The sequence below is a fragment of the Pongo pygmaeus genome, chromosome 5 (genome assembly GCF_028885625.2).
Source record: "Pongo pygmaeus isolate AG05252 chromosome 5, NHGRI_mPonPyg2-v2.0_pri, whole genome shotgun sequence".
Classification (NCBI taxonomy): domain Eukaryota; kingdom Metazoa; phylum Chordata; class Mammalia; order Primates; family Hominidae; genus Pongo; species Pongo pygmaeus.
In genome coordinates, this window is record NC_072378.2 from 122,771,363 (window position 1) to 122,792,079 (window position 20,717).

The following is a 20,717-nucleotide window of genomic DNA, read 5'->3' on the forward strand; positions in this document are numbered from 1 at the left end:
TGTTACAAGAACATATAATTTTAATTTTCTGTACTACATTACAGCATTTTCCAGAGCAGGAATTTGTGTATTACTCATATTTATGGCTCTTTAATCGATAGTAAAAAAGCAAAGTATTATTTTTTAAAATATCTTGTATTTTATGATTTATTCGAATTTTAAAATTTGAGATGTATCAGTTCCTAATGAAAAGTACTACACAACAAAATGAAAATTACTCTCTAGTATTTTCTCTAGGCCCCATGTATCAAGATCAGGTTGTAAATAAAGAATATTTTTACTGCAAATAAAGCAGCAACCTCTTCAGGTTCGGCTTGGAGAAATCCGAATTATTCTCACACAAGTAGCCACATAAATAAATCTTATCTGTACCTTGACACAATGTGTTTAACAAATGTCAATTAAACACAGCTGGCTTCTTCTCATTCAGAGAAATTAAGGTGCAAATAAAAGAAGACATTGTATACAGATACATATTGTAGTTAGCCTTGTTCTAAGATTATTAAAAATAGGTCTTAAAGTGCTTTCTATTCAGTAAAATTAATACCTCTCATTTAATTTTTAAAGTAAAAAATTATGTTCAGTGAATTTATACTGAAATTATTTAATCACTATTTTTATATTTGACCTGTGTTGCTAGTTTGATATATAAAAGCATTTAAAATTTGTTTTTCTATCTTCAAAAAAACTAGAAAGTTCTATGTGAATGCAGTCAAATTCAAACATATTTGCTTGAGGATTCTTCTTTAGGCAGAAATGTTTCATGTGGAGTCTAAGCATGCAAACATTTTCTACTATCTTAAATTATAAATTACAGGAAACAAATAAAGCTCTAGAAATTGGAACTTGGTTGATTTTGATGGGAAACTGGGAGCTCTGGAAAATGATGTTGGCATCTAATGATGCTATTTGTTTTTATCTATTATATTAAATAAAGGTAATTGCTAAGCTTATTGCCCATTAGTATGTTATTCATTAAGTGAATTATTAAAATACATTTCTCCTATGTTATGCTTTTTCTCATTCTCTTCTTCTTCTGTAAAGATTAACTGGCTTTTTCCTTAGCATAATATTAAAGTGAATTGTTTGCCTACATAGGGTTTGCCCCATCTCAGATTATAAAGCCTCCCTGAACACTAGGCTTTTCAGGCTGCTGAAACTTGGGGACTGGTTTTATCCTGTATCGTATCTATATGCACTATACACTACAAGCAGCACAAAATATATTATTTTGTCTTGTATCTTCTTAGTTCCCAGCATCCCACCTTCCCCCCACCAACTTTTAAAAAAGATTGAATCTGTTTTAGTGAGCCTCCAGAATGAAATGTTAATGGATAAACGAAACAGTAAGGGTTGTTTGTTTTTACCGAATTGCACTGAATACCTTGTCTGACACAACCTGTGGTCAATCTGTTTCTTTTACACCCTCTAGAAAACATGTGAGTCATAGCTGATGGGGAAACAGTCATTATCATCAATTCTTGTCTGGGCTACCACTAGGTGGACGGTGCAGATTCTGTATTACAGACTGTAGCCTGCCAAATACCCAGGATCTTCCATCAATCACAGGCTGGAGATATACCTCGAGTCCCACCAGAGCCAGGGACCTTTAGCTATTGCACAGGTGGAATATCAACTCACTCTTCAAATAGCTCTAGTAATTTTGTGGAAATAAAAATTTAACTACTGCGTCACACTCTGATTTGGAAGAATTTAACCATTATAATACCATCATCATTTTTCTACATAGAGGACAGAATAGATGTTTCAGGTCTGAAGCAATTTCTTGGTATTGCAATGTAAGATTTCCTGGGAAATGTTGGTTTCAATATAGAGAATTTCTTCCTACTTTATCAGTCATCTCGAAGTTGTTTTTCTTGTAACATTTCTTTTACAATATAAGACTATCCTTTCCATCTTGACTTATGATTGTTAGTTATTATTAAAACTAGGCATTGTTAAGCATGAAAAGCTGAAAAGAAAATAAGATCTAATACAAATTACTTGGTCAGAGAGCCTCACAAAGGACTTAAACAGATTTGGAATGAAAAATAGCAAGACTAGGTTAATTTAAATAACTTGCCATATAAATGTTGGAAAACAATTACCAAAATCCCTAAAATTTTAGGCATCAAGATTACAGGTTTAAAATTAATTCATTTTCTCTTACACAAACATAATCCTCCTTTTAATGTGCTTCGTTCTTTTAATTCTGTGATTTACCTAGACGCATTTGCATTTATTGTATTTTTTTTCTATTTTTCTTCCTTATGATATCTTAATCTCCTTTGTGGGCAGGGGCCATTAAAAATCTTTAATTGTGCCAGATGTCTCTGACTACTGAGTCAACATTTGCTGATTGAGCCATGAAGATTGAGTTATGAGGATATTGCCATCTTTCTATCCATTACAAATATAAAGTTTTTTTGTAGCTTTCTATCTCTATGGGCAAGTGTGGCCTGAATGGAAGGTGAGCAATGAGTGTAGGTGTGGGATATGACATCATTTTAATTTTTAAAGTGTTTATGTTCTCTTACAAATTTATACTGCAGAGATGGTCTTTTACCACTATGAGCCATATAACATGTGATGTACATAGCAGTTGCTTGAAAAACATTTGCACTTCTTGATGATAGATGAGGACTTTGTAGTTGCTTATTTTTTGTCATCTTTATGGAACTAACATGGTAACAGTTACATCCTAATAGGAAAAAGTTAAAGTCCTAAAATCATCCAGGTCATTCTTAAGCAGGGCTGGAATGTCTCAGAATTTAGTAGCTATTCTTCACCAAGCAGAACTTAGTCATACCACTGTGGACTTCCCTTATTTTCTCCTATTTGCCACCAAAAAAGCAAGTGAAAGAATGTAAGAGAGGGATAAGGAGATGTGGTTACTGTTTAACAACCCATCCAGTTGTTGGCTCATGGCTTTCATCCAGATGAGAATGATTAGGAATGACTCCAAAGGCCAAAAAATGTTTATATTCCGTGATGTGACATTAAACATTTCTGAATCCAAAGTCTGAATTTTATTTTTCTCAAAAGCCATTTGCACTAATGTTTGTATTATAAATATGTCACTCAAAGAGGTTGAGCTAGAAATGGTATTATCTGATGGAGGGGCTAGACATATAGATATGTAACCAGTTATCTTTTCTATCCTATGTTCTTATGACAGAAGCTACCTTCTTTGCAGCTATGGGAGGTGTTGACAGAAAGTGCATTTCCTTTGTACTGCTTGTGATAAAGGAACTGATGGCCAGGTTAATATTACATATAAACATGTTTAAGTACAGACTGTAATAGAGGCTCCACGAGATCAGGGATTTTTGTGTTTTCTTGTTCTCTTATGTATCCCAAGACCTAAAACAGTACCTAACACATAGTAATTACTAAGGAAATAGTTACTGAATGAAAGACTAGAATATGGTCACATTATTCTTGCATTTTGTTTTCTTTGGCTATGTAAGTTGTATCGTATTTTCCTGTTTTCATAATTATCTTCTGAATATTGATTAATACTTAGTCATATGAAGAAATATTAATATAAGATATAGAATAGTCTTAACAATCAAGATAGAAAAAACATTTATATCCCAAGTGTTTTCTTTCTTTTCCTTTTTTCTATTTATCTTAAATAGGTTGATTATGTTTTGATTTCATTGTGTAATACAGTGTTGAGGTCAAACAAACTAAGCTTTAGTGAAGATTATTTTGAAAGAAACAATAGAGCATTTAATAATTTTATTTGCAAAATATATTTCAGAAACATTTTATTTCTAGCCTTAAACAGAAATCTTAATAATATCTTCTACATTATGCAGGCAGCAAACTGTGAGACAGGCATGCTCAAGCATTTCTAGGGAAGGACTTACACATTCTTAATAGGAATTTCAATTGTTCCCAGATTTGAGAATTTTTATTCTAATAATGACATGGGTAATATGCCAATAAGACACATATTAAAGGTGAGACCTAAAATTCATCTTGTAAAATACAATTATTCACAAATGACTCTCTGAAATACCTCTTTAGGATTCTTCTTTGCTTTCCAGGCTGTTCCATGAAATTTTTACTGCTATTACTTTAGTATGCTACTACACCCCTTCCCACTGTTTACTTTAAGAAAATTCCCTCACACTTAATACGCACATATACATTTTGTAATGTTAATTCTAGTCTGTCTTTTCCGTTATCTTCTTGGCACAAATATCACCTCTAATAAACACCATTAATCATAATGATGGTATTAATATCAATAACAATGATTACCCATTCTAGATTAGTTTATTCATTTTCATTGACTTAAAATGATTGCTTCTTGACTTGAGAGGTAAGCAGTTCCTTAGAGACCTCTGAGACTAGTGAGAATAGAGCAAAGAGGCCAACTGTTAAGCTTGTCAGACTTCATTTTTTATGCTGGGCTATGCCCCTTTTCGCAGTTTCCCTTGGATGAAGAACTGGAGATTTAGTAGTTAGTGTCTTTGCAGTGTGGGAGAGTCTAACTTGGGAAGTCATAGAAGAATGAAGGTCTTATCTATTTATTTCTCTGGTATTTTTCTGGTAGCTGAATTGATTTAATTTTACACGTGAGAGATTACACATCATTAAGGATTGTGAGTGAGGCAAATGGCTATTTAAAGGTTGACAGTGTGAAAAAACTAATTAAAACATGAACAGTCTAATCAGAAAGAAAATATATGAGAAAAGGGGAGAATGTAAAAATGGTTAAATTATTAAGCATGCACAAGATCTCAGGATAGTATCTCTACCTTATTGCTACATATTTCACCAAATAAGGTTTATTTTTTTCTTATCTCATGGTAACATCAAATGAATAAGTTCAAATTTACATCTACAAACCAGAGATTAAATATGTCAATAAAAAAGTGAAATATCTGTTGGAAATGATAATCATAAATTAAGTAAGCCATAAATAGAATTTCAATGAGGTGTTTTGATTTGTGTGAATGAATTCATTAAATAAATATTATAGCAGCAAGTTAGAGGCCTGTAATATACTGACTAACTACCTAGTGGGATTCTTTTCCACTGCATTCCAAATTTATAAGAAATATGCAAAAATTAAGTAAAGAAATAGATCTCAGAGATTATTAACTTTTATGTCATGTAGACTTAAATACAGTTTTAATGAACAGAACTGAAGAAAAATTGAATTATACTTACAATTTTTTATGCTTAGAAAAGTGGCTTCAATTTATTAAGAAAGAATCTTGAAATGGAAGATTGAATCTAAGTATGAATTGTCTGTTTAATTTACTGTTATCTCAAAATATTAAATTTATTAAATACTGTATTCACAAAGTGTTATTGAGATAGGACGTGGGATGCAACTGTGGAGGGGCTCAGACACTGGGACACAATGGGGACTAGCTAAAACAGGGATGGGGCAGAAACATCTCTCCATAAGACAAGCCCACTGGTGTGTCATGTCAGTTTACCATTGCCATGGCAACATCTGTAAGTTACTGCCCCTTTCCATGTCAATAACCTAACAAACAGCATGAAAGTTACCACTCTTTTTCTAGAAATTTCTGATAATCTGTCCCTTAATTTGCATATAATTAAAAGTGGGTATACATATGACTGCAGGACTGCCTCTGAGCTGCTATTCTGGGCACACTGCATATAGGATAGCCCTACTCTCCAAGAAACAGCACCTCTGCTGCTGCTGTATGCTGTTGCTTCAATAAAAGTTGCTGTCTAACACCACCAGCTCACCCTTGAATGTTTTCCTTAGCAAAGCCAAGAACCCTCCTGGGCTAAGCCCCAATTTTAAGACTTGTCTGCCCTGCATCTTTATGATCAATGCAAGAGTCTCCTGTGCAATAAGGTAAGGTATACAAAGAGCAGCAGATGGTCTACTGAATAATTGAACATCTTTCAACCTCACTTGGCCTGTTAGGACTACCCTTCACCTGCTACTTTTCTAACAGTTGACTTAGTTGTTGGGCTAAAGCTAAAAGAGGCCAGAGATAATTTTAATTTCTTTTCTCTCTCACTGGAATAGAGGTCTCACAAGGTCACAGGCTCCACAGGGCTCAGTGCTGAAGGAGAGGAATCTTAAAAACAGGGTGAAAAGTGTTATAGTTTTCTTTTTGGTCTTTAATAAGATTAAATTCAACAGTCTAAAGCTAAAGAAACATTAAGTCTATAGAAGTGAAATTAATTATGTAAGTGAACACTGCAAATTATTGAAAAAACAATAGTTACCTCATTTCTTTACTTCTGGTCCAATGTTCTTTCCATGCCACTATCCTGCTTCCTCCAAGCATTTTGTTACAAAATTTTTTAAAATGTGCAAAAATATATTTTCTTGAATTATCCAGAACAGTTATTCCTAATGTGTTTGGGGTGTTATTACTTACATGTTATGTTAATTATGCTGAACCTTTGTAAAATGTATGTATAACTTGTTTTTCTCTTTCTCTCTCTCAGGTTTTTCTTTCATTTAAAGATGACACACTCTGAAATTAATTTGATTTTGAGATTTGAGAACTTGGACATACATACTTCCAATGGAAGGTAACATCTTTTTGGTAGTGATCACGTTTTGTCATGTTTATGTGCCTAGCAGCTAATAGAATGCCTGGTGCATAATAAACATTCCCAGAACTGAATTAAACTTAAACAAGTTGATACAATTGACATGTTTTGTGACATCTTGCTTTAAAAATCATCTACTCAAGAGAGTGCTTCGAGTTTCCACTTTGTGTGGGTAGACACTCTCTAAATTGAAAGTAAACTGTGATCTGTTGAAACAAGGATGACATTATCAAACTTATTTATGGTTCTGTCCTGGTTAGGTTTTTCATTATTTGTGTTGTGATGGTTAAATGCAGTCTTGATACCATCATATGATTTTTCTCATTTTAATGTAACTATATTTTCTATAATTTATTCCCATCTGTCCTTTCAGCTGACTGATAATTCCACATTACAAATTACGTTGTCTTTATTTTGATTCATGTTTTTGTCCTCATATAGTCCTTTTGCCTTTGATGCTACTACAACTTCAAAGAGAGTTTAAATAAATGAAGAGAATGTATGGGCTCAGTGCTAAAGGGCAGAAATCTTGAAAAACATGGATAAAAAATGGTTATATTTTTCTCTTCAGTCTTTACTGAGTATTAAATTCACCAAAGTCTCTTTTTGAGAAAGTCCTTTCCCTGTACTTCCCCTCTACTGACCCCTTCTTTATTTAGCATGTGTGTGTACTCCTTATAATTGATGATATAGCCGAGGGAAGGGCTTATGTTTAGGCAGACAATGGAGCAGATGGATCTTAAACAGAATTTGGGAAGCTAGAGTCTGGAGAACATGAGAAACAACTCCAAGAACTCTCTCAGTACTGGGCACTGCATTTCCAGGAAATTACAGCTTTAGGGCCACAGAAAATATATTAAGCACCTGTTATAACAAATTTCCCTCTGCCTCCACCTGGGTGGGGTGGTAGGAGGGAGCGATAACTTCACTCCAGTACATAGTGTTTGCAGAGAAGGGTACCAAGCAGCCTCTTTATTAAATAAAACCAACTAAATAAGCAATGTGTTTTTTTTATAGTTTTTTTTTATTATACTGTAAGTTTTAGGGTACATGTGCACAATGTGCAGGTTTGTTACATATGTATACATGTGCCATATTGGTGTGCTACACCCATGAACTCGTCATTTAGCATTAGGTATATCTCCTAATGCTATCCCTCTCCCTTCCTCCCACCCCACAATAGGCCCCGGTGTGTGATGTTCCCCTTCCTGTGTCCATGTGTTCTCATTGTTCAATTCCCACCTATGAATGAGAACATGCAGTGTTTGGTTTTTTGTCCTTGCGATAGTTTGCTGATAATGATGGTTTCGAGCTTCATCCATGTCCCTACAAAGGACATGAACTCATCATTTTTTATGGCTGCATAGTATTCCATGGCGTATATATGCCACATTTTCTTAATCCAGTCTATCATTGTTGGACATTTGGGTTGGTTCCAAGTCTTTGCTATTGTGAATAGTGCCGCAGTAAACATACATGTGCATGTGTCTTTATAGCAGCACGATTTACAATCCTTTGGGTATATACCCAGTAATGGGATGGCTGGGTCGTATGGTATTTCTAGTTCTAGATGGCTGAGGAATTGCCACACTGACTTCCACAATGGTTGAACTAGTTTACAGTCCCACCAACAGTGTAAAAGTGTTCCTATTTCTCCACATCCTCTCCAGCACCTGTTGTTTCCTGACTTTTTATTGATCGCCATTCTAACTGGTATGAGATGGTATCTCATTGTGGTTTTGATGTGCATTCCTCTGATGGCCAGTGATGATGAGCATTTTTTCATGTGTCTTTTGGCTGCATAAATGTCTTCTTTTGAGAAGTGTCTGTTCATATCCTTTGTCTTCTTGTTGATGGGGTTGTTTTTTTCTTGTAAATTTGTTTGAGTTCATTGTAGATTCTGGATATTAGCTCTTTGTCAGATAAGTAGATTGCAGAAATTTTCTCCCATTCTATAAGTTACCTGTTCACTCTGATGGTAGTTTCTTTTACTGTGCAGAAGCTCTTTAGTTTAATTAGATCCCATTTGTCAATTTTGGCTTTTGTTGCCATTGCTTTTGGTGTTTTACACGTGAAGTCCTTGCCCATGCCTATGTCCTGAATGGTATTGCCTAGGTTTTCTTCTATGGTTTTTATGGTTTTAGGTCTAATATTTAAGTCTTTAATCCATCTTGAATTAATTTTTGTATAAGGTGTAAGGAAGGGATCCAGTTTCAGCTTTCTACATATGGCTAGCCGGTTTTCCCAGCACCATTTATTAAGTAGGGAATCCTTTCCCTATTTCTTGTTTTTGTCAGGTTTGTCAAAGATCAGATAGTTGTAGATATGTGGCATTATTTCTGAGGTCTCTGTTCTGTTCCATTGGTCTAGATTCAATGCCATCCCCATCAAGCTACCAATGACTTTCTTCACAGAATTGGAAAAAACGACTTTAAAGTTCCTATGGAACCAATAAAGAGCCTGCATTGCCAAGTCAATCCTAAGCCAAAAGAACAAAGCTGGAGGCATCATGCTACCTGACTTCAAACTATACCACAAGGCTACAGTAACCAAAACAGCATGGTACTGGTACCAAAACAGAGATGTAGACCAATGGAACAGAATTTTTTGTAGTTTTTTAAAAAAATCACACATTTTGCAGCCTATGTGTATTTGTATAAATATGTTTACACATTGCTTTGTTTTCTGGTATTATTTCTTGTTAATTCCTTAAGGAAACATTGTAGACTCTTATATATGCCTTGTATATTCTTGTACAGTGAATGAATAACTTAAGAATAGAAATATGTCATGTAGATATATAAATTTCTGAGAAATAATCTAGCCCTATCTCCTAATTACTGCAGCCAAAGAAACAGAAACTTGGAGAGGCTGCATGACTTCTAATCAGCAGCAGAAAGGGTTAGTCTTGGTTTCTTTTGATTCCCACTGCAATGTGTTTTCCATCAGAAAAATACAACTGCTGCCAAACTGATAGACTTCCTATAAGTCTTGACTACAGGATTGAAGAGGTTGTTATTTTAGTGCTGAGCCTTTATGACCTAATATAACTTCCTAGCACAGGAATATCTCTTCAACTAAGATGTATGCCACAACCTAGAAATTTTACCTCTCAATATCTACCCTAGAGTAATGCATGTTTATAAGGATTCATAAAAAAGGATGTTGCAGCAATGTTTGTAATAATAAAGTTGTGGAGAGAACTTAAATGTTTTTGTATAGGGGAATGATCAAATAAATCTTAATATTTTTATTCCATGAAATACTATGCAACAATTTAAAAGAATGAGTCATACCTATGTTTGGCAAAAACAGCTGAATTCTAGATGTTGTATTACAGTGTGTACAACACATAGCCATGTAAGAAGCAATATTATATAATATATCTAGATCCATGTGATGTGTGTGTAAAAGCATTAACAAAGGGTGGGAATTAAATATGTTAAACTGTGATAGAGATAGTCACCTATGGGAATGGTGGGACTAAAAGTTGAAGGTGGCTGTCAAAGGTGATTTGATTTCATCTCCATGTCTTAAATTTGTAAAAAAAAAAAATGTATTTATAAATGTATCAGTGTAATGTAAAAACAAGTTGGTTAAAGCACATTATCCAATAAAAGCTTAATATGTCCCTGTTTTGACATGATCTTAGACTAGGGGCAAGGAGAGAATATGCAGATGTGGGAAAGGAGGTTGTCATTCTAGGCCGGCTCATGTTTCACAAAGCAGATAACATAAATAAGTTATTGATATTTCATTATTACAGGAAAAAGAAAATAACAAAGAATAAGGGGGTAGCAATGAAAGAAGACAGTTAAGGTAGTCATGTTTTTACCAACAGAGCCAATTTAGTTAATAACAGGAAACCAATTTTCTTCAAGTTCAAATAAGTGATCCTCAAATATTTGCAATGCATAGTCTCTGTTAAAGTTCAGAATTTTCAGTCTTTGGTTATTCTGAAATATATTATCTTTTGGTGCTTCTGTACATAATCATAATATATGTTTTGACGTTAATAGAAATCAGAAAAAAATGAGTAAAAATCAGGATAGAAAAAAGGGGAATTTTAAACATACACTTTCGGGAAAATGGTAAAGTATTCAGAAATGCCAAATTATTGGTAAGGATGAGTGGTATCTGATTAAAATATTATCTTTCTAAGCTCTGAGCCTGCTGCAGGCAAATGTGTCATTTTGAAATGATGCCTTATTTATAGGAAGAAGTGCTTCATGAATAGCTATTTTACATAAAAAATCATTCACAGTGAAACTTCGTGAGGTTTATTTATGGGAAGCTATATATAGTGTGGAGGTTAAGATCACAGGCTCAGATGTATCTAAATTTTGAAATCTGGTTCCACCATTTACAGATTTTAAGATCTTTGGTAAGTTATTTACTCTATCTGTACCTCAGTTTACTCTTTCTTTGAAGACAATAATACTGCATACCTCACAGATTGCTCTAAAGAGGTAATAAATGAGGTAATAAAAGAAAAGCACTTAGCTCTGCAAGTGCTCAGTAAGCTACAGAAGAGATACTTTTTTCTCCCTCCAGTGGAAGTGTATAAATGTAGGCAGACTGCAAAATGATAGCCTTTTATTAGTGTTCTGCAAAACAAGGTGTAGATTATTTAGCTCTTTAGTTAACTTGGTGAATATAGACACCAAAGATATGAGAATTTTATCTCCATAGTGCATTTTTCAAGTTTAGATAAGGGCAGAACGATCAGACATTTCTCTTAGTCTAGCATGCCCAAGAAAAAAGGGAGAGTTGGAGCAAAGCCAGGGAGAGGCTGGAGATAAAGGTGATGGTGGAGAGGTGATGCATGCTTAGCGTGCGGTCCACAGGGCTGCCCTCTGCCCACAAAGGGTAATGACTTCTGTTGGCAAAGATTTGGGAGAAAAGGGATTGAGATAAAAGTGTAGAAGGTGTCTGCCAATGCTAAATCACTCCACAGTTGTGTGGTTCCTTTAGAATTGCCCCTGCCTATCATGGAGTATCTTTCACGAGTTTTGCCTTTTTTTAAAAAAAAACCAGACAAACAAAAAAACAAACCCTGATTTCAGACATCTGGACAGATTATAGTGTATCCACCTATTAAAGTTATCTCTAAGTTAGGAAATTCCGCAGGCTCCAGCTTCTCCTTATTAAAAATTGTATAGCAAGGAAGATATCTCCTTCATCTAATTCCTATCTCTCGACACATACACACACACACACACACCCCCCACATACACACATGTTTTCCCAGATTAGACAAACGTTTTCTAACTATATGCCTTTCCTATGAATAACTGAAGGGCTACTGGAAGTTACTGATTTTCTGTATTTTTTGCATTGACATACTGATTTCCTCTTCTTCCTTTACTAAAATGGATAATATCTATTCACCATTCTTTGCATAACACCCCATAGATTTGAACGTCTAAGTCAATTGTCAAGGTGTTAGTTGAAGTCCAAGTCAATGACCCAGTATTTTGTTTTGTCCTTTTTAAAAAAGTTAAATTATATCTTTGCTCTTATCATTTTCATTCATTTAGCCAATGAGATTATTTTTGTATATTAGACTTCATTCAGTAGAATAGTATTATTCTAATTCAGTACATTAGTATGATGCTGAGCCAAATCTAAGCATCTTTCATTTACTGTAGAAATGTAACCCTTCAGATAAAAATCTGGTTCAAATTTATCATTTATATGTGGTTTGTATTTATTTATTTATTATTTTTATTTTTTTGAGACAAAATCTCACTCTGTTGCCCAGGCTGGAGTGCAGTGGCATGATCATGGCTCACTGCAGCCTCAACTTGCTGGGCTTAAGCAATCGTCCCACTTCAGCCACCCTAGTAGCTGGAATTACAGGAATTACATGAGTGTGTCACCGTGCCTGGCTAGTTTTTTTTTTTAATCATCCATATATAAGGTTTTAAAAAACAAAGTGAACTATTTGGTTATTAATGTCCTCAACTGGGATTCAACACATGGTATTGAAATGCTAACTTGCTATGTAGTCTCTTTTCCCTTTTTTTTTTTTAACCTTAATTTCCTTTTCCTGAACTTAATGAAGATTCTAACTTAATGGTCAATTTCAGTAAACACAGCTGAGGTGGTTGGTACACCTATTTGATTCCCCTTTACATTAAAAAATAAATCTAATTAAATAATTGTATTTCACATATGTAATCTTTTAGAATAATAAATTTATTTTGGAAGCTGGCAGGGCATAATTTAGCTAGAGGATAAATAATGAATTCTAAAAATTTTTGCAAATTACTTCCTATAAAATGCAAAGGAGATGGATGGACTGACTAGCATACTTTCTGGATCTAAATTTCTATTATTATGACTGGTTTTGAACAACTGTATGCAACCTTTCCATCAGAAAAATGAAAACTGGTTTATCTTAAGTTAGGGTTTGAGTAAATTCTGAAAAATTTTGATCTTTAAAAGAATCATGAAGAAGTTGCCTTTTATATATTGTCTAGCCATATAGTGTCTGATAATTTGCAGTCAAGAGATCAGGAACACGTTTTCAGGAAAGAAAAATCCCTGCTTTCTTGAATGGTGTCCCACATCACTTCTCTCACCCACCTGAAACTTTGCCTATAAATTACATTTGTCATCACAGAAATCAGATAAACGTAAACACTAAGATTATTGTGCAAAGATGAAAGCCATTGCCTTTTTTAGAGTAAAAGAAGCACAGTTAACCTAGAGTAAAAGAAGCACAGTTTTTCTAGAGTAAAATCTCAAGGGATTAGCCACTGAGTTAAGGATGCAAGTACAGCAGTGCTTTTCAAACTTTAATGGGTTTACAAATCAGATAGCGATCTTGTGAAATGCAGATTGTGATTTAGTAGTTCTGAGATGGGGTCTGAGATCTTATATTTCTAACAAACTCCCAGTACTACCAATTCTACTGGTTCGGGGTCTCAGGTAACAATAATGTACATAACTCTAATATTTGGAGTCAAGTAACGTTAATATTTTTGATATTAAATTTACAAATGTTTAGAGGTCACTGGCTTTCCTAAACATTCACAGACTAAAGTTTTGATGGTTAAGGTGTGTGGTGTCAAGCTACTATTTTCAGCCATAAATTGTCGCTTTACTGAGAGAACTTGTTTACTGGAATGAAACTAAATCTAATACACCAGGCCAACTGTGTCTACAGATTTGTGCACATAGGTTTTGGAGAAAATAGAGAATTTCCTTATGTACCTGTGCTTTTTAACTTTCTTTATTTTGGATGCTCCAGATGACCCGATATAATCCAGGGGCAGGGGTAGAAAAAAGTTGGCTGCAGCAAGTTTATATGCTTTTTATTTTTTTGAAACAAATTTATATAGACTGTTTATAGATAAATATTGTAGAAATATTTAGTGGGTAAATGGAGACATTCATTAATAAGGAACCATTAAGTCATTAAGTTAATGTACAAGCTGAGAAGACTATCACCATAGAACTGAAAAATATTTTTTATTTGTCCCTCTCCTTGAGATGTAGCCTCAGCATTGCTATTGATAGTGACTTTATTACATGAATTCCAGAGCACAGCTCAAAATCTGCTCCCTTGTTGATAATGAATAATTTGTAAACATAATATTCACAATTATTAAAGCTTTTCAAAGGCAATATAGATTGCCTTTCAATTGTATTTCAATGCAATCCTAGTTAAGACTGATTTCATTAAAATCTAATGTAAAAGCCTTACTAAATTTTATAGAGGGATGATAATATTAATTACAATTTTATATGACTTTAGACATAAAAAGTTAAGAACACAAAAGTTGTCAGGAACAGAATTGAGAACAGGCTGGTTATCTCAGAACGGTGTCCTGCAGATTAAGGATGGATCTGCCTTCCCAAGCCCACTGACTCAAATGTTAGTCTCTTTTGGCAACACCCTCACAGACACACCCAGGATCAATACTTTGTATCCTTCAATCCAATCAAGTTGACTCTCAGTGTTAACCAACACAAGTCCACCCCTTGTCAACCTGAACCCATACACATCTCCTGAGATCATACATAAATCTTCAAATGAAGACAATAATGAGGTCGTAATTATGCCTAACATAATACAACTATCCTTTGTACAACCAGAAATGCACCAATCCCCAACCCAAAAGCTATTACATAAAGTTAACAATACTTAAATGCTGATGTGAAGTCAATAAATCTTATGTTACATGATAAAGGAGAAAGGAAATAAAATAAAGACTTTTTTTTTTTTTTTTTTTTTTTTTTTTTAAGATGGAGTCTTGCTCTGTCACCAGGCTGGAGTGCAGTGGTGTGATCTCTGCTCACTGCAACCTCTGCCTCCCGGGTTCAAGCGATTCTCCTGCCTTAGCCTCCCGAAAGCTGGGATTACAGTCATGTGCCACCATGCCCAGCTAATTTTTGTATTTTTAGTAGAGATGGGGTTTCACCATGTTGGCCAGGATTGTCTTGATCTCCTGACCTCATGATCTGCCCGCCTCGGCCTCCCAAAGTGCTGGGATTACAGACATGAACCACTGTGCATGGCCAAGACATTTTCTTAGTACAGTGTATACATGCACAAACATATTTTTAACAAAAGAAGGAAACACTCATGACAATTACAGTTCTCGTTTCTGCAGCTGGTCATGTGGTCATAACTGGTATTGATGACTACCTTCTTCTACTACCCATTCTGTATTCCCTTTACCTTCAGCAAGTATCTCAACAGGTCGTGGTTTTTTTCCTGATGGAGAAATCTAAACCTTCATTCCTGAAGGGTCTGGACCATTTGTAGTCCTGCCTGGATTGGACTATTGTAGTTTCCCATTGACCTTAATAACAGGACATGGTAATACTGAGTCACCCTAATGGATCTCCTGTATTCCATGCGTACATTTCTTTACCTTGGTTATGGAGTAGTAGACTGATTTCATCTATAGTCTGAGGCAATCACAGGAGCCAACACTGTAGCTCCCTTCTTAGCCTGTTGACTTAAAGGTAGAAGGACCCCAAAGTGTCCAGGTGAGAATCTTAACTTCCAGTTTAATGGGATCATTGTTGCATCTCCTGGTGGCAGCTTTCCTCCCTCTGGAACTGAGGTCTCTAGGCCAGCAGAATGTAATGTTGTGGGAACAGGAAGCAAAAATTTTGCTAGTGGATCACTAGGGGTGATGGTGAGTGGTGCCACTTCCACTTCCACCTCTTGATTGCTGAATCCGTGAACTCTGGCTATGGAAGGAAACAATACCATATATTGGATGCTGATTCAGAGCATACATGGCTTTCTGGAGAACTTTTCCCTAGCTCTGCAAAATACTGTCACCTAGTTGGCATTGTAATTGTGACTTCAAAAGACCATTCCCCTGTTCTATCAATGCAGCTGCTTCAGGATGATGGCAAACATGGTAAGACTAGTGAATTCCATAAGCATGAACCCACTGCCGTACTTCTTTAGCCATAAGGTGAGTGCCTTTGTCAGAGACAATGCTGTGTGGAATATCATGACAGTGGATAAGGCATTCTAGGAGTCCACAGATGGTAGTCGTGGCAGAAGCATTGTGTGCAGGAGAGGCAAACCCATATCCAGAGTAAGTGTCTATTCCAGTGAGGACAAACCTCTGCCCTTTCCATGATGGAAGAGGTCCAATATAACCAACCTGCCACTAGGTTGCTGGCTGATCACCCTGAGGAATGGTGCCATATCGAGGGCTCAGTATTGGTCTCTGCTGCTGGCAAATTGGGCACTGAGCAGTGGTTGTAACCAGGTCAGTCTTGGTGAGTGAAAGTCCATGTTGCTGAGTCCATGTGTAACCTCCATCCCTGCCACTATGGCCACTTTGTTCGTGGGCCTATTGGACGATGAAAGGGGTGGCTGGGGAAAAAGGCTGAGTGGTGTCCACAGAACGGGTCATCCTATCCATTTGATTATTAAACTCCTCCTCCGCTGAGGTCACCAGTTGGTGAGCACTCACATGGGAAACAAATATCTTCACAGTTTTTGACCACTCAGAGAGGTCCATCCACATACCTCTTCCCCAAATTTCTTTGTTACCGATTTTCCAATCACGCTTCTTTCAAGTCCCTGAACATCCAGCCAAACCATTGGCTATAGCTCCTGAATCAGCATATAAACACACATCTGGCCATTTCTCCTTCCATGCAAAGTGCACAACCAGGTGCACTGCTCGAAGTTCTGCCCAATGGGAAGATTGCCCTTCACCGCTGTCCTTCAGGGATGTTCTAGAAAGGGGCTGTAGTGCTGCAGCTGTCCACTTACGGGTGGTGCCAGCCTGTCATGCAGAACCATCCGTGAACAAGGCCCTAGTCTTGTCTTCCTCTGTCAACTGATCATAGGGAACTCCCCATGAGGCCATTGGTGCAGGCTTGGGGAGAGAAGGCAGGGTGGCAGGAGTGGAGACCATGGGCATTTGAGCCACTTCCTCATGTAACTTACTTGTGCCTTCAGGAGCTGCCCAAGCCCGATCACATATATACAACTTCCATTTGATGATGGAATGCTGCTGTGCATGACCCACTTTATGGCTAGATGGGTCAGAAAGCACCCAGTTCATGATAGGCAGTTCAGGTCACATGGTGACTTCATGACCCATAGGCAAACGTGCAGTTTCTACCAAAGCCCAGTAATAGGCCAAGAGCTCTCTCTCAAAAGGAGACTAGTTATCTAGTTATCTGCAGATAACTAGTTATCTAGTTATCAGTTAACTAGTTATCTAGTTATCTGCAGAAGATGGCAGGGCCTTGCTCCAAAATCCTGGAGGCCTTCACTGTGATTCACCTATGAGAGCCTGCCAAAGGCTCCAAACAGCATCCCTATTTGCCACTGACACCTCAAGCACCATATGGCCCAAGTGGCAGAGCAGATTGCACAGCAGCCTGGACCTGTTGCAGAGCCTTCTCCTCTTCTGGACCCCACTCAAAATTGGCAGCCTTTCGAGTCACTTGATAAGTGGGCTGGAGTAATACACCCAAATGAGGAATGTGTTGCTTCCAAAATCCAAATAGACCCACTAGATGTTTTACCTCTTTCTTGGTTGTAGGAGGGGCCAAATGCAGCAACTTATTCTTCACTTTAGAAGGAATATCTTGACAGGCCCCACACCACTGGACCCCTAGAAATTTTACTGAGGTAGAAAGTCCCTGAATTTTAGTAAGATTTATTTCTCATCCCCTGGCATGGAAATGTCTCACCAACAAGTCCAGTGCGTTTGCTACTTCTGGCTCACTGGATCCAGTGAGCACAATATAATCAATGTAATGGCCCAGTGCGATATCTTGTAGAAGCGAAAAGTGATCAAAGTCTCTCTGAATAAGATTATGACATAAAGCCGGAGAGTTGATATAGCCCTAAGGTGGGACAGTAAAGACATATTGCTGGCCTTGCCAGCTGAAGGCAAATCACTTCTGTTGGACCTTAGGGACAGGAATGGAGAAAAAGGGGTTTGCCAAGTCAGTGGCTGCATACAAGGTACCAGGAGATGCGTTAATCTGCTTAACTAATGAAACCATATCTGGTCTAGCAGCTGCAATCGGGGTCACCACTTGGTCAAGCTTACGATAATCCACTGTCATTCTCCAAGATCCATCTGTCTTCTGCACAGGCCAAATTGAAGAGCTGAATGGGGATGTGGTGGGAATCAGCACACCTGCGTCTTTCAAGTCCCTGATGGTGGCACTAATCTCTGCCATCTCTCCAGGGATGCAATATTGCTTTTGATTTACATTTTTCTAGGTAAAGGCAACTCTAATGGTTTCCATTTGGCCTTTCCCACCATGTAGCCTTCCCTCACCCTACCAGTCAGGGAGCCAATGTGGGAGTTCTGCCAGCTGCAATTATGCATTCTGGCACTGGGGAAATGACCACAGGATGAGTCCGGGGACCAACTGGACCCACTGTAAGCTGGACCTGAGTTAAAACTCCATTAATTACCTGACCTCCATGAGCCCCTACTTTAACTGGAGGAACACAGTGACATTTTGGGTCCCCTGGAATCAACATCAGCTCAGAGCCAGTGTCCAGTAGTCCCCAAAATGTCTAATCATTTCCCTTTCCCCAATGCACAGTTACCCTGGTAAAAGGCTGGAGGTCTCCTTGGGGAAGGATGGGAGAAAGATTCACTGCATAAATTGTCGGCAATGTAGTGGAGTCCTTCCTCAAGGGCACCCGGCCTCCCCTTCACTCAAGGGGTTCTGGATCTGTAAACTGGCTCAAGTATGGAAATTGATTGAAGGGCTGTGATTCTCTGTTTTATAATTCAAATTAGTCTTCTGTCCATTCGACCTAGAAGTTTTCTGTTTGTAAAATTTAAGTAGGAATGCAGTAGGCTTCCTATCAATTTAACTTCTGGGAACACTGTGATTAATCAGCCAATGCCAGAGCTCTACACGAGTCAGACTATTCTGATTGCTGCTTTGCCTCTGCTGACCATTATAGTAGCTACACCCACCTTGCCTTTCACAGTTGAGTGCTGCCACTTGGCTCCTCCCACCTCGGGATTCAATTATTCCCATTGTATTTAAATTTTGTAGTTGAGTGACTGCGGTTCCCACCATTAGATCTGACATACAGAGAAGAGCAATTACAGGGCTCTTCAAAGATGCAGGTGCTGCCCTCACAAATTTATTTTGCAAGAGATTGGTGAAGGGTATATCTTCTGTTTGAACCCTCCCAGCTGGGATGAATAGGTCTAAAGTGACTAATCCACTCCACCATCCCAATCTCCCTAAGCCTTTGGATCCCTTCCTCTACATTAAACCAAGGGAGATCAGGCATTTCCAGCTCACTCATAATGGGCCGTCATTTAATCCATATTTCAGCTAACCAAACAAATAAACTATTATAACCTTTTTTAACTCCCTGAGCTGCAACATTAAATGCAATGCAGAGTCCCTATTTAGTGGGCCCAAATCAATAAATTCAGCCTGATCCAATTCTATGTTCCTTCCACCATTATCCCATACCCCTAATATCCATTCCCATGCCTGTTCTCCAGATTTGTGTGTATATAAATTAAAGAACTCAAACAGTTCTTTTCAAGTGTAGTGCACCTCCTCATGGGTCACACTCTCAACCTCACCTCTAGGGTCCACTGGTAGCTTAGTCTCATTATATGTCTGGAAGCAAACAGAGGTGTTGGGGGTGGCTTCTGAGGAGAATCAACATTATGTTGCCTGGCAATTGCCTCCGGGGAGGCCATCGCTGTTGCCTCAGGCAGCACAGGGTTTGTCTCCTCAGACAAAGGTGGAAAGGCTGATGGCAGCATGGGTCAGGAAGCAGATGTTGCCACTTCTGGGGATGGGGAAGCTGTTTCTTCTGGCAAAAAAGGTTCATCAGAATTTACAAATTCAGTATCCTCAGCTTTATCAGGGTCCTCCCACACATCCCTATTCCAAGTTGCAGGGTCCCATTCTTTTCCAATCAATGCCCTCACTTTAACAGTAGACACCTGGTGAGGCTGTGCATGCATTTTTCATTGCAGGTCAGCCACTCGCACGATAAGAGCTTATGTCTGTTTTTCCACAATTTCAGCTTTTTCTCTACAGGAGATAAGACTCACTCAGGGCAATCTTAGCAGATTTGAGGCTCAGTATCTGCTTTTGAAGCCGGGAGACAGAATCCCTTCATTCATCATTTTCTTTCATCACTTTGTCCACTGAACTTAGGAGCAACCAACCAGCTTCATTATGTTCATTGGTTCTCCACATATGGTCAAAGGCATTATGTATAGAGTCACCTCATTCTGCCCGTCATGAGCAGTGAATCAGGAGTGTCAAATGGATTTATTTTGTATAACTCTCTAAACAGTTGCCGCCAAGCACTATCAGTGTTCTCTATACTATTAGAAGTACAGTCCTTAGCATTTTTTGGGTCTAATCATATTAAGCAGCCAACTCCAGAAACCCCAAAACCAATGAAATAACTCCATCCTTAATATTCTGTTCCTCTAGAACCACTGCTGCTACCAAAATCTGTATTAGTCAGGGTTCTCTTAGAGGGACAGAAATAATAGGATATCTCTATATCTATAGCTATAGCTATAGCTATAGCTATATCTATCTATACAAAGGGGAGTTTATTAAGTATTAACTTACATGATCACAAGGTCCCACAATAGGCTGCCTGCAAGCTGAGGATCAAAGAGAGCCAG

The 20,717-nt window shown here is 37.4% G+C and overlaps 1 protein-coding gene across 1 annotated transcript in view; it reads left to right on the forward strand.

Annotated features, from left to right (window-relative positions):
• PKIB (cAMP-dependent protein kinase inhibitor beta) overlaps nt 1-20,717 on the forward strand; it is a 236,063-nt gene that overhangs the window by 91,606 nt on the left and 123,740 nt on the right. The window contains exon 2 of the mRNA XM_063666548.1: nt 6,460-6,546. The gene's annotated coding sequence lies outside the window, so the exon portion shown is untranslated. The remainder of the gene's footprint in view (nt 1-6,459; nt 6,547-20,717) is intronic.